Source organism: Salvia hispanica, chromosome 3 (assembly GCF_029641045.1).
Source record: "Salvia hispanica isolate PSC_SH4W2 chromosome 3, Shi_PSC_v1, whole genome shotgun sequence".
Taxonomy (NCBI): Eukaryota; Viridiplantae; Streptophyta; class Magnoliopsida; order Lamiales; family Lamiaceae; genus Salvia; species Salvia hispanica.
Genome location: NC_142694.1, coordinates 35,168,991 through 35,182,827, shown reverse-complemented (window position 1 = coordinate 35,182,827; position 13,837 = coordinate 35,168,991). Strand labels below are relative to the sequence as shown.

General features: G+C 32.5%; 1 pseudogene; it reads left to right on the top strand.

Moving 5' to 3' along the window:
* Positions 1–9,374: 9,374 nt before the first annotated feature.
* LOC125209859 (serine carboxypeptidase-like 34) lies at positions 9,375–12,739 on the top strand (annotated as a pseudogene).
* The last annotated feature ends 1,098 nt before the right edge of the window (positions 12,740–13,837 follow it).

Below are 13,837 nucleotides of genomic sequence, written 5' to 3'. Positions count from 1 at the left end.
CAAGACCAACAAGACTGCCTCGATGAAGGACCATGGCAGCGAGGCGATCCGCCGGCATTGGGAGCGCCTCATGAGGGACTGCGGCCACTTCAACGGTATATACTCTAACTTGATGACGAACATGACGAGTGGCCAGAACGAGCACATGGTCCGAGATGAGGCCATGCAGAGGTATAGTGGCAAGTACTTGACGAAGGGCTTCAAGTATTGGAACATCTATGAGACGCTGAAGGATCTCCCCAAATTCCGGACGGGGATGCACAGGGCGCTGCACGGGAAATCGGTGCGCTCGCGACTTAGCGGTGCGGAGAGTGAGGGCAGCGCGATCCCCATCGACTTGTCTGAGGATGGTCCGCACGAGTGCCCTGTGGGAGCGAAGAAGGCGAAGGGGAGGCTGAAGGGGAAGGGCACATCGTCAGATGCCCAGTCGGAATCCCCGTTCTTACAACAAGCCACGTTCTCTTCCAATGCCGCCACTCTGGCGCAGTTTTACACGCTGTACTTCACCGGCGGCGGAACCCCAGAAGAGAAGCAGTCCCTCTGGTCGACCATCCAAAATATGAAGATCAAGATGGGCCTCTCGCCGGACGCTCCTCCCTCTTAGTTTTTTAAATCCTTGTTTTTTATGGTTTTTTATTTGTAGTTTTTTTTTTCTCGTTGTATTATATTTTCTAATGATTAATACAACGACGAATTGTTCATTTATAAATCTATTTATTAAACACATTTGTAGGGAAAATTAAATAATATTAAAAATGATGATGTAAAAATGAAATGTTGAGTTAGGGAGAAATAAGAGAGAAACAAGTGGAGCAGTTGGCTAAAAGTTGGCTAAAAACTGGGGATAAATTTTGGTGCTGATGTGGCGCTGATGTGGCAGGAGTTAGGGAGAAATAAGGGAGACCATTGAGAGTGCTCTAAAGTACTTTTATCCCGAACCATACTTCAAACAAAAAACAAAAATGGGAATTTTGTATACTTTTAATAAAATTAAGTTTAGTTGCATATATAAATGTACAAACAATTTAAATTTTTTTTTGTTTTTAAATAATTATATTATATTAATTAAAATAGAGCAATTTTATTTTTATTTTAAATTTGGTATAATCTAATTTCGTTGACTAATTCGAAGTCTACTCAATGTATCATTGGAATGATTAGTTTTCTAATGTTACTAGTTTTTCATGAAACTTACTCCTTCCGCTTCATAGTAGTTGAGTCATTTTGTCATTTTAGTATGTTTCATAATAATGAAATCATTTTTTTTTAAATCAATACATTTCTTCTCACTTATTTTTTTTTTCTCTTTTACTTTATTATTTCTACTTTTTCCTCTATCTCTCTTTATTTAATATATTACACACGTTTTTCTTAATCTCTGTGCAGGAAAAAAATGTCTCCACAAGAGGGGAGAGAGTATTTTTCTCCACGTGGTCAAAATTTTCATTTATACACCATGTACCATCATATATATGAGTATCATCAAATAACTTATACGAATTCCACATCATAATTTAAAGACCTTAGTTACTGCCCAATAAAATTTGGACTAGTGCCAAATTATGAATATGAGAACATGTATTTTAAAAAAATAGAATTGATTAAAATCGAAATTTAGATATATTTTATGTATTTATAAATAATTAATATATAATACAGTAATTTTCAATATTCGTAAAATAATTAAGTTGTAAGTTTAAATTATTTTTTATTCTTAGAAAAACTTTAAGAAGATGATGAAAGATCTTCTTAAGCCCTTGTATAATTGCTCTAAAACTAGCATCGTTATTGATGATAATTAATTTTAATTTTGTTTTTAATATTAATAGATACCGTAATTTATCTTTTAAATTTATTTTAATATATAATTTTAAAAAATTTATATCAATATGTATTTAAATCAAAACAATATTGTTTTAAATATCTTTGATTAAATATCAGTCCTTAATTCTTCCACAACCATGATTATGATGGGCCTTCATCAAATAAATTTGATGTAGTTAATCCATTATATATAAGGCCCAGTTTAAACAATGAACCTTATTCAGCATTAGTACAAGTCCAGAGCCCATCATATAGGAAATACTCCATAGGGCCAGGGGCATACAACAACATACTAATAAATGTATTTTTATTTTCTAAATTATTATTAATGCATATGTGGTTCCTTATTCCAAAAATAATCTAATCGGGACAAATTGTCTACAATCCAACCAAAGAGGCAAGAGTAGAAGCGCAACTTAATTGGTAACACGATCTCCCTCCAAATGTAAGTTGGGAGATTCAAACTACCACAAAAATTAAAAATTAAAAATAGATGGATAACCATCTTTAATCATTTTTTAAAACTAAATTCGGAGATTTCGATACAACATATAATATATTTTGGAATTCATAGTATATATCATGTTTATGGTACTCTGATGTTGGTATAAACACGGTACACCGTGAATTTTGATATATACTGAAATTTTTATACGATGTGACATATGATAAATCATATCGTTATCATACTAAAATATTTCGATAAGATATCATACCTTATCAAAATATATCATACCTTACTAAAATTACGATATACTCCCTCCATCCCAGGTGGTTTGTCTCACTTTGACCGGACACATGTTTTAAGAACTGTAATGAAAAGTGAGTTGAAAATGTTAGTGCAATGTGAGTCCAACTTTTATATATTAGTTTTATGATAAAATGTGAGTATGAATGAGTTAATGGAATATAAGGTCCACTACTAAAAATAGTAAAAGGTGAAATGAGACAAATTATGTGGGACGGATCGAAATAAAAAAATGGAAAAACTATCTGGAACTGAGGAAGTACAAGACATTCAGTATTTTTTTAAATACAATGAGTCTCATATATCAATATTTTATATATTTCCCATCCTTATCTATTCTCCTCATTCTACAAAATGAACATTTTTTATCAGGAAAAAAAAGGATTGAATATAATATTATCAATTAAAAAGAATTAAAATATTCGGTTCCTTATAAAGCACGATTTGACCAGGAGTATTATAAGTATTACTCATATTACGTGAAAGGGTTTGATTTTGAAAATTAAGGGGTTTAATATATTCAATGTATTCATCATTTATTGGCTCTATGTATTCCAAGCAAAGTCCTATCATTTCTTATCCAATGGAGTAGTGTTTATTAAAATTAGAACACATAATTATATCAGTAATATTAATTCATATCACAAAATATATCAGTTTCTAACTTAATATCAATTTGCTAATAATAAATATTAATTTCTAGATAAATATCATAAATATATTAAGTACTGATATGATTTTCAATTCTCAACGTTCTTATTTCTAAAAAGTTCTCACGGGAACCGCCCCTTATCAACAATCTCTTGATATTAATTTTAGGCCCCTTATCAACAATCTCTTGATATTAATTTTAGGCCTTTTAAATTAACTTGTCAAGATGATCTATTGATATCAATTTTAGATCCTCTTAAATTAACTTGTTGATTACACTATGGCACTGAAATGGAACTCCCAAGTCCCAACCGTGTTCTACATAGATAAAAAAAAAAGAAAGTATTACTCATTTTTATATTATATCTGTGGCAGCTTAGTCAATTAAGAAAATAAGCAGTATTTATAATAAAACTAGTGTTACCATCCGTGCTATGCACGGACTAAATAATTTTTAAAAAATAAGAAAATATAATTAAGAGGAATTAAATAAAATTAAAAAATATATAAAAAAATGTAAAAGTTGTTGCAAATCAAGAATAAAAACTATTTAAAGTTTGTATTTATAAGATTATAAAGATTTAAAAAACATATTTCTACTTCTACATCTATCAATTTATCAATCCACTATAACGAAAGGACATGAGGAAAAAAATAGAAATAGAATAGGATATACAAATAAAAGATTGAGAAATACTAACATATAAAATGAGGATATAGTTCACAATTTTTATTGAAAAATTCACATAATCACAATTAACGTAAATAATTATGAATCCCCGTAAAAAGCCATATTTGATATTGTTCTTAAATAACTTAACAAAGAGAATGAGCCAAATGTTATGTATAATTCATTTAATTGAAATACACATTTTTTTCTCAAAACTGTAATGCAGAAAAAATGATACTAACTTGCTCCAACTTAATAAAAAGAGACACCACAGGTTATGTACATGATTACACTATTAAATAATTTAATACAATAAATTTATTATTATATTTTTAATGTTAGATTAGTAACTCCCATTATGATAGTTGATATGTTTCACTCGGGAATGCCTGAGTCATGTGAGCATTTTATAAAATGAATTTTGAATTGTAAAGTAAAAATTATAAGTTTATATAAATATCATAAATTTGTAACGGTTATGCTAATTACTCTCCCGCTCATGAAAAGTATGAATTATAATTTTTTTAGTCCGTCTCTGAAAAGTATGATTTTTATAATTTGAAAACTCATTTCTCTTTAATAATGAGACCCATTCTCTATTAACAGTACTTTAAAAAGTTTTTTTTTCGATCTTTCTCTTACTTTTCCAATTATGCATTAAACCAGTGCCAAATCAAATATTTTTACTCTTTAGGGACGACGGATGAAGTATTAATAATAAACATCATACAACATACGAATATTACAATAAATTAAAATAAAAACAATTTTATAGTAATCGTATTAAAAAATACTACTAAAGTACAATTACAACTTAATAATTAATATCATACTACTTACTAACTATCCTATGGGCATGTAAACAATCAAAAAATGATAGCGGTAGAATCTGAAAATAAAAAGTCTTTTGGTGATGCAAAGCGTTAATTAGCATTAATATTAGTGATAAATGTATTTATGTACAATGAGTAACGTTTCCATTTTCAAATGTATGATTATATTATCGGCTTTCTCCCTATTTAGTTTCCTACATCAAGTTCTAATATATAAATCAAAATTTGAAAAGAAAAGATTTTGTGAAAAATAATTGGAAGTGGAAGGTTTTCAAGAAAAATTAACTATTGGAATACAAAACTTTAAACATTAAAATTAATACTTAGTTTTATTCATATAATAATTAATTAAATTCTAAGCTCTATGTTCTAGCACACATTAATGCCATTAATATTTTATACTACCTCTTTCAATTTTAATTGCTCTCTAACAATCACAACCTCATACGCACGCAGCACTCAACAAATGAAGAATTTGATCGAAATTCTTCATTCGACCACACACGATCGCCCACAAATATCATAGATCGGCAACAAACGTCACATGTTATTAAGAGTAAAAACTAAACTATTACTATAAAAGAAATGGAGTTTATAAATTTTTAAAAACTTGCTTATACATAACATTAAGAGTGTATTTTTAATACTTAATGTGTGATACAATATGTATGTTTAAAGCATTATATTTTTGTTAACCTTGTCATATCTATTTAATTTTATTTGTTATTTTGCACAAAGAGTACAATTACAACACAAATTATTTTGTTACAATATTATTCGATGAGTACACCATCTCCCAAACAATATCATTTTGTTATTTATTTGAAAGAATTTCATTTTAAAAATGCATATGCAAAGTCTAATAAATGAAATGTTGAAATTGAACCTATAAATTAAGGCATAGTAACAAAGCAAAACACCCAAATTTAACTCTATTTACCATTAAACTTTAAATATAAAAAATAGAGTACATTTAAAGCTCAATTCCAAATATTATATAGTTACATAAAGAAATAAATCTTTAAAGCCCAAAATAAAGCACAAATATTAACATAAATTAGTAAATTCTCAAACCCTAAAAGTGGCGCCCTATCTCTCTCCTCTATCTCTCTCGCCTGCCCCCATCTCTCTGTTTTATCTCCCTAATCGGCGCCGACACGACCACCGCCGTGCCTTGCCATTTCTTCAGCGAGCTTCACGCCCGCCGCCGCCCACTACTATCTCTTCTTCTCTCTCAAATAGGTGGCGCCACCACAACGCTCGCCATGCCGTACCTCGCCAGCTAGTCCGCGAGCTTCACGCCCGCCGCCGTCCACTGCTCTCTCTTCTTCTCTCTCAAATCGGCGGCCTCCGCAACCACCGCCCTGCCTCATCAGTTCTCGATCAGCCGCCCGCCGCCGTCCACCGCCCTGCCTCATCAGTTCTTCCAGCTCTACTTCCAGTTCTACCACCGTCAAATCGCACCGACTAATCGCACCGACGGCGATGCAGAGAGGATTCCGGTGACTGCACAGCCGGCGTCGCTGGCTCTCTTTCTTCTTCCTCTCATTTTTCTTCTTCTCACCTTCTCTCTCTCATCTGTCCTTATGCTGCAATAAAAAAGTCACAAAATCAGTCGACAACAATAGTTCTCAAAATTGCAGATTCAACTAATGATTTATCAATATATGGGTCTGTTCACTATGTAAGAGATGGTTTGAACAGAAATAAAACAAGGCCAGATTTTTACCCAATAATATCTGTCTTATTTTAGCCAATGAATGACTTTCCCGCCTAAATAACTTTTCAATGACATTTTTGTTAATTTCTCAACAACTGCCTCTTTAGATAGTTATAGATTAACACATGTGTCCACAAGAAAATATTTCCTTTTAAGTATTGAGCCCACAATGTTGAGAAATTCTTCGTACGTACATGATAATTTCTCCATTTTGTTATTTTATTTGCAAATTTCTTTCATTTGTTTCTTTGCTTACCCAAGAATTATTCAGAGTCCAACTACACAGTGGCGGATTCAGGTGGGGGTAGGTGGGGGCGACCGCCCCCACCATGCGACTAATTTCTCCTTATCCCGGATTTATATTTTCCATATCCGCCCTCCCTTGCCTCCGACGTCGCCCCGTTGACCGAAAAAAGTAACCATTATCGCCCCAAGCTCAATTGAAATAACTGTTAGGTTTGGTATACTGAAAAACATGTTTCGAGCAAGTTTCGCTCGAATAGAATCTTGCTTGTATACGTAAAACTCTAATCCACTTTTAACTCGATTCAGTATTATTCGAGCAGTTTCGCACGAACAGAATCAGTATATTATTACATTGTGTTTGTTTGTGCATTTATAAGATGTTTTATAAACATTTAAATGTATAAGAAGCAAACAAACTCTAAGTCTTTTGCTTAGTAAACTGGTTGTGGGCGTCGTCCACTTTAAGGTAACACAGTCGGTTCTATGCAATGCTTTGCAAAAGAAAAATAAGAATTTCACAACCCAGATAGGCTTAGACTACCTATCGTGAAAGGTTGCAATGTCAGTCCGATTATTTCTAAGCCTTACTGAAATAAGATGACGTTGGTGTGGTATAGCACTGAATGAATCTAACAGCAAGACGTGTCTTTATGCTATCTACTGAAAGACTAGGTCTTGATAAATAACTATTTCTTAATCTACATATGTTAGCATTGAGCATACGGTATTGATTATGCAGAACTTTGACTTATCAAATGGTGCGGGTTTTTCGCAACCCAATAATCCTGATATATTGGGTAGTGATGATTAATATCTAGCGGTGCTAGGATTGCTATTATGTTGAATCACGCGCGAGGTGAGTCTCGTTTGATAATGTCCTCAAGAGGAGCTTGAACAAGGTTTTATTATTCGGAAACTGGTCAGATGGAGTTTTATTACTCTATGAATAATAAATAAGTGTTTCTTGCTAAGTCCACTCTTGGAATTAATAAGATGTTAATTAATTAAGTCCATAGCAGACATTAATTAATTAATGGACATTTATATCTTAAGCACGGGAAATAAATAATATAAATAACGGAAACCCGGATTACTTGTAATTTCGGATTTGGATGGGAGTGCAATATTACTTATGTAGTGGCTGATCGTAATATTCCAATTAAAAGCTTATATTAAATTGAGGTTCAATTTAATTAGTAAAAAGCTAATTGGAGGAGCCCTTATCCAAAACCTTCCATAGATCCCTGACTGGGCCCAATATGAACTTAATATAAATAGGAGAATAAAGGAAAGACAGAAACACAATTATTGGCAGAGGAAATTTTCGCCCCCCTCTCTAATTAGTAGAGGAGTTCGAAAATTCTTCACATCTTCTCCGTGAGGAATTTTCTGTCTACTTTATTCGAGTCCTAGTATTTTGATAAGATCAGCCCACCCTGATATCGAGATACAATTCGGGAACCAGTCAGAAGATTCGTGGTCTAGTATTGAGATCATCACGTGGAGAAAGCGCGAGCAATCGACGATTCTTTGGAGAATCAAATCGGTAACTCTAAACCGTAGTATTCATGTTTAGGATTTATATTTACTAAGCATGAATTATTTGCGTTCTAGCATGCAATTATCTGTTTAACATGTGAATTGATTAATCCCATAATCGGTCAAATAGATCCGTGTCTGATTTATTTGTTTTGTACAAGTCTTACGCTGTGCAAGGAGCACCAAACCCCAGCAATAACATCCACATACTTGCTAAGTTGTATGACATGCCTCGATTCAAAAAATGATTTCACTGCTTTTAAACAACTTGAAGCTTTTGTTGATGTTGTGAGAAGAGATGCACGATTGAATGGTATTGAAGATTTGGCTAGCCTATCCCGGAAGTTTTTTCGTTGGTTTATCGTGTAATTGAGTTGGTATTGATCTTACCCGTAGCGACTGCATCTGTTGAAAGAGTATTTTCAACAATGAAATTTGTCAAGACTGACTTGCGGAATAGGATGGGAGATGAGTGGTTGAATGACAGTTTGGTAGTATAAAATGAAAGATCCAACTTTGCAAGTGTTTTTAATGAAAGAATCTTGAAACGTTTTCAAGATATGGATACCCGTAGAAATCAGTTGTCTCGATTAACGGATGCTAGAGCTACTTGAATTTCATTTTGCTAAAAAAACATATTGAAGTATTATATTTAATATTTTATTATTTTATTCCGCTCCCTCCGTTTTTTAATCCTGGATCCGCCACTGCAACTACACCTATACTTATATGATATATATCATTCACTAAGAATATTAAAATTCTCAGCGTTACCTAATCAGTAGACCGTAGGGACGTGAATATATTTTCGCCATAACAAAATAATCAAATTATAGTACTAATACACATGATTATTTTATTAATTTTTTATAGTCTTTAACTATGTAAATTGTTATGGAAAATTTTCGGTTAATGATCCAAATCACATAAAAGTATATTTTATAATAAAACTTAAAAATATATCCTTAGAAGCCGGCTCAATAATCATGTTTATTGAGCAGCTTTTATGTAGTAGAAATATTTGATAATAAAATTTGTACTTGCTAAAACCCGTATTTTTTAAAGTGCATGTCACTTGGACACGTATATTATATATACACCAATACGAAGACTAACAAAAAAAATCTCATCCCATCTTAGAGAGAGAAAGGAGACCAGAGAGATGGACAAAGCGATCGTGTTACTAATGGCGGTGGCTGCAGCGGCGGCGCCGGAGCAGGAGGCGGACCGAGTGTCGGCGCTCCTGGGGCAGCCGGCGGTGAGCTTCGAGCAGTATGCGGGGTATGTCACTGTCAACGAGAGCCATGGAAGAGCTCTCTTTTATTGATTTTTCAAAGCTACCGAAAATCCTCAAAAGTCAAAACAAACCTCTCCTTTTATTTCTTAGTGGAGGTATGAATTAATAATTACTCTCTTCGTGTTTGTAAGTGCTGATAATTTGTAGCTCACCCTTGTTTTAACTTGATCGTTTTGTAACATGCCATGCGAGGCCCGATCACTTTTGCACACTCGTTTTATAAAAATCATACTAATAAATAGTTAAAATGAAAAAATTGTAAAGTAAGAGAGAGAATAATGTTGAGAAGATTTCAGGTCCAGGATGCTCGTCAATTGGGTTTGGGCAGTCACAAGAGTTGGGACCTTTCTTTCCCCAAAAAGGAAAACCTGAGCTTAAGCTTAACGATTATGTGTGGAATAAAGGTAAGTAAAATAAGTGAAATTGGTCGAATATATAATAAGTAAAATAAGTATGTGAATAGATAAAATTAGTAGAATCTATATGATGTAGGAAGTGAGTATAATGGTTAATGGAATATGAAACACATTTATCAAGAATAGCAAAAGCAAATTGGGACTTTTAATTACGTTGACAAACCAAGATATAAAATCGAGACTTTTAAGTTGACACAATGAATATTGCTTTTTTTTATTTTATATATCAGTTAGTATTGAATAAGTTTATTAAGGTCGGTGTTGGTTTCTCGTATACAAACACAAGCAGTGATTTGAAAGACCATATTAGTGATACTATTACTGGTAATTAACTTACTATTACTTTTAGTTATTATTAAATCGAAAGAAGTTTCTTATGTATATTATCTTTCAAATAGAGTAAATTGTCAAAAAAATTGTAAAAATTTAGTTAAATTTTGGTCAATATCTAAAGTTTTGTAAGGATAGATAACAACAAGAAGTTTCTAACGCATACTATCTTTTAAATAGAGCAAATTGTTGAAAAAAACTAATGAAATTTGGTTAATATCACAAGTTTTGTAAAGATAGATCACGGCGTCTTTTAAATTCTTGGACATTTTGTGGCATAATTTTCCAGCAACTACATCACACGTAATTTCCTCCCGAGTCCATGCCCATGAGACAATTACGAAAAATGTCAAATTCACGATGATAGTTGTAACATATGAATTGAACCAAATTGACCAAACTTCATTGTTTTTTCTGGTAATTTAACAACTCTACCATTACAGTTTATTTTCTTTAAAATCGATTTCTAGAAATTGAAATTTTGTTAGGTTAACCTTGACTTCATTTTTTTCATTTGACTGTGTATTTTAGCTCAGGATTCATACAATTTTCTATTGGGCTGGTTTCAAAGGTTTCCACAATTTAAATCTCATGAATTCTACATTGCTGGGGACAGTTATGCTGGTAATAACTTAACTAAAACCATTATCGATTCTATTGTTGGTTTATATGAGGAAATTATTTGAATAAACTAATTAAATTAGATTTATTTACATTTAATTAGACATGTGGTTTATTTTAAATGTTTCAGGACACTACATTCCTCAGCTTGTTGAGTTAATAATAGGGAGAAACAAAAAAACATCTGACGACGATCATATCAATCTCAAAGGCATTATAGTAAGATTCAGTTTATTTCATCATCTTCAGTTTTCAAGCATTATAATAAAGAAATAATAGTATTAATTTAGATTATGATGTTTGATAAATTATAGTCATACGCATGATATTTGAAAATGAAATGTTAAATCACTAAGTTTCAATTTTTTTTACTGTTGATACATGTACAAAACAATATATTTTATTAATGCTAAAAATGACGTTGCTTAAGCATTGCCAGAAGTCATCATTTTTGTAAATGATAGAGACAGTTGAGAATTCTTTTTCAAAACTTTGTACGACTGGTCAAAATGTGAACAAGTTTTGTACTATTATCCGTAGAGTTTATCTCATCTAGCTCACAAGCTAAAATGAATATTTTATTAATAGATCGGAAATCCATCACTGACTCTGAAACCGACCAAAATGGCATGATCGACTACGCTTGGCATCGCGCCGTTATATCTGACGGACTATACGAAGAAATCAAGAAAAATTGCAACTTTAAACTGCAAATTGTTTCGAACGAATGCAACAGTCCCTTTCAGAAATACATTGAGGTTTATAATATCATAGATATATACAGTTTGTACACTCCTACCCGCGTCGACAACAATTACACCACTATTTCCGAATCTTACACCCATTTGAAGGATGATGCTCAAAAATATATATCTCACAATGTAAGTGTCTCAATTCATTTTGCTACTCCCTCCGTCCTACGTTACTTGAGTCACTTCTTTTTCGCACTCGTTTTGAAAAAATAATAATAAATAGTTAAAGTGGAGAAAAAATGAAGTAAAAAAGAGAATACTATAATTAAGACTCTTCTCTACATTATTCTCTTTCTTACTTTTCTTTCTCTCCACTTTAACTATTCAATATTATTTTTTTAAAACGAATGCAAAAAAGAAATGACTCAAGTAGCATGGGACAGATGGAGTATAATTTTATACAGTAAAATTTAATTTCTTTTATATCTATTTCAAGAAGGAAGAGCGTTGGCTTGGTACGATCCATGTGCTCGGAGATATACTATTAACTATTTTAATAGGGCTGATGTTCAACATGCTCTTCATGCTAATGTCACAAAAATTCCTTATTCGTGGGTGCATTGCAGGTATAACATAGCACTTTATTTTTATGTATTGTTTCAGGGTAAATTGTTGAAATAAAAAACCCATGAAATTTCATCAAAGTTTAGTCATATTAATAACTTAAGTTTATATCTATATCCAAGTCTTTAAATTCATAAATTCTGTCACTTTAACATCATACTAAACACCTACATATAGTGACATATGTAATTTTGAAATATTTATATGTCACGTCAATAATATATTAGCTATACAAACTTGAATATTTCATCGTGAGATAGTTGCGAACTATTTTAAACTACATGATTTTTTTCTACTAAATTTTTATAATTATAGGACAGACCAAGTTTTAATCAAATATTTTGATTTTTTTTCTCCAACAACTATACCTTTATAAATATGATATTTAATAGAAGAATGATTGAGTACCAATGTGGTTTGCAATGCAGTGACAGTCTCCAATATAAGAGCGATGACATTGCATTCTCCATACTCCCAATTCTAAGAAGAATCATAGCCTCAAATATAAGAGTTTGGGTATACAGGTAATTCGCTAGTTAATACTCGATTCATTTTCCTAACACACTAATATTCTTCACACAATCCAAAAAAAAAATGCTAAATGCTCACTACTAAGTTAATACAAATAACATGTCTAATGGAGTAATTTTTTTCATTAATGCCCTAATGTGAATCCTCTAGATTGAAGACTCATGAATTTGCCCCGGACTTATTCTTGTAAATAAACCCAACAAATAAACAAGATAAACCAAGAAATGAAACAAGAAAAATGGATAAAAGAATAGAGGATGGATTAGTGTTATGATTTAGGTGAAGAACAAGAAAGAAATCTCAAAGGCACTTTCACATACAAACACCTAATGGCTCCACAAACTAGCAACACAAGAACTAGCAAGCATACCTTTACAATCAACCTTAGCCCGGCAAAAGATCGAATGCAACCCGAAGGAATTTGATAAGTCTTCAAAAGATGAAGAAGGTGAGCTCTCAAATATGGAGAAATTGTCTCTTACAAATATTCAAAAGCTGAGAATGAAAACCCTACAAAAGAGTATTTATACTAAAACAAAAGTAATAGGGAAAATAGTCTTAAAAAGCTTGAAAAATGGCATTTTCGGGCAAAACGCCCGGCCCGGGCGTTTTCTCTGTCGCCGGGCATTGTTTGGCAGCTTTGCGCAACTTTAGTCAAATGGCCATAACTTCCTCATCCGGGCTCCGATTAAGGCGTGTAAGGTACTCACGCGAAGCTCTTTTGATGACGAAGACAATGATATTCTTAAAAGAGAATTTGGACACCATCTTGATAGGTATATTGATGTTTGAAACGGACCTCAGCTTCGGTGTGGTTCATTGAATGCCTTTGTTTGTTCTATTGGTTTGGCACTTCCCGGATTCACATCATCCTCTCCTTCTTTTTGAAAGGATTTGTCCTCAAATCCGGTTCTTAGATTCATCTTTAGGACACCCGGATTCACATCATTCCCTCCTTCTTTTGAAGGATTTGTCCTCAAATCCGGATCAAGCATACCTACAAGACCAAGTAAGTCCAAATCAAGTATCATAGGTCTAGAAGATGTACTTGGCTTACCAAGGGTGTAGAGAGCTATATAGCCAAGATTGCAAATC